This window comes from Colobus angolensis, unplaced genomic scaffold (assembly GCF_000951035.1).
Source record: "Colobus angolensis palliatus isolate OR3802 unplaced genomic scaffold, Cang.pa_1.0 Scaffold125, whole genome shotgun sequence".
In the NCBI taxonomy this organism is placed as follows: domain Eukaryota; kingdom Metazoa; phylum Chordata; class Mammalia; order Primates; family Cercopithecidae; genus Colobus; species Colobus angolensis.
The window spans coordinates 4,231,164-4,232,572 of NW_012113697.1; the positions used below are offsets into that span (position 1 = coordinate 4,231,164).

A 1,409-nucleotide genomic window follows, 5' to 3' on the forward strand; every position below is an offset into this window, starting at 1 on the left:
GAGTTTCACCATGTTGGTCAGGCTGGTCTCGAACTCCTGACCTCGTGATCCGCCTGCCTCGGCCTCCCAAAGTGTTGGGATTACAGGCATGAGCCACTGCACCCAGCCCAATCTCACTTTTATGATGGCATTCAATATATCCCACTTTCTTGATTCTGTGTCTTTCCTCCTGGATCTCCTCTTTTAGTCTGTCTTCCTTCTCCTATGGTGGCTGCAGGTCCACCAGCCTCTTACAGGAAAGCCACATTTCAGTCATCTTTGTATCTCAGTTCCTAGCTCCGTGCCTGGCACATGGTTATGCTGAACCAATTCTTTTTGAACTGATAACAGATCCAATCTTATGTTCTCCTGTCCTTGTCCTCCCATGGTTTGCTCTGTTCATCACAGCTTCTTCCCAGCATATCTCTCTTCCCTCCAAACCTGCTCAAGAGAGCTGGGCATATGATTCTCGATCTTTCTCTCTCCCTCTGGCTCTTGTCTTTTTTTTTCTTTTGAGACGGAATCTCGCCCTGTCACCCAGGCTGGAGTGCAATGGCATGATATCAGCTCACTGCAACCTCTGCCTCCTGAGTTCAAACAATTCTCCTGCCTCAGCCTCCCGAATAGCTGGGATTACAGGTACACGCCACCACGCCTGGCTAATTTTTGGATTTTCAGTTGAGACAGGGTTTCATCATGTTGGCCAGGCTGATCACGAACTCCTGACCTCAAGTGATCCCCCTGCCTCAGCCTCCTGAAGTGCTGGGATTACAGGGGTGAACCACCACGCCCGGCCTCTTGTCTTAATCTTAAACTCAATCCTGAATTTCTCAAATCCATTTTAGTTTATGTCTGTATTTCATTTTATTAGGCCCATTACCCTCCCTTCCAAGTCCAATCAGCAAACACATAGCTGTAAAATGTTGAGAGACCTGTTAAACATATTAAGTTTTGAGAATTGAAACAATCCAAAGAAAAAGAATCATGTCTTCTCACCCTAGTACTTCAACTAAAACCCATATTTATTTTTAAATAATTGGAGGGAAAGACATACCTTTGAGCAAAAGTCATGTTTTTTTTGCCCAGGGACTCTCATTTTAGACTTTGGGGAGCCGCCTTGGAGACTGGGGAGTGGAGGAGGAGAAGTTCAAAGCAGCCAGCTTTGTGGGGATGGTCAGCCCAACCAAGATTTGCTCAGTGTCAGTCTTTCTAGGCAGAGTTTATTTGAAACCAAGTTCAAAAGCTATGGGCAATTTGCAAACCAATTGAATTAGTTCATTGATTCCTTGGGCCTTCTTCCTAAATGAGTCTATGATCAGGATTTCCTAAACTTCTACTAGAACCACTATTATGTGATGTGATGATCTATCCCAATAACAACTATTTATTAAAACAACTTCTCCTTCTCCTTCTCCCTCTCCTTCTTCTTC

General features: G+C 44.6%; 1 protein-coding gene across 1 annotated transcript in view; it reads right to left on the minus strand.

The window, feature by feature from the left end:
- Positions 1 to 1,409, minus strand: part of DNAH9 (dynein, axonemal, heavy chain 9) — a 392,924-nt gene that overhangs the window by 370,467 nt on the left and 21,048 nt on the right. The gene's annotated exons all lie outside the window — the stretch shown is intronic.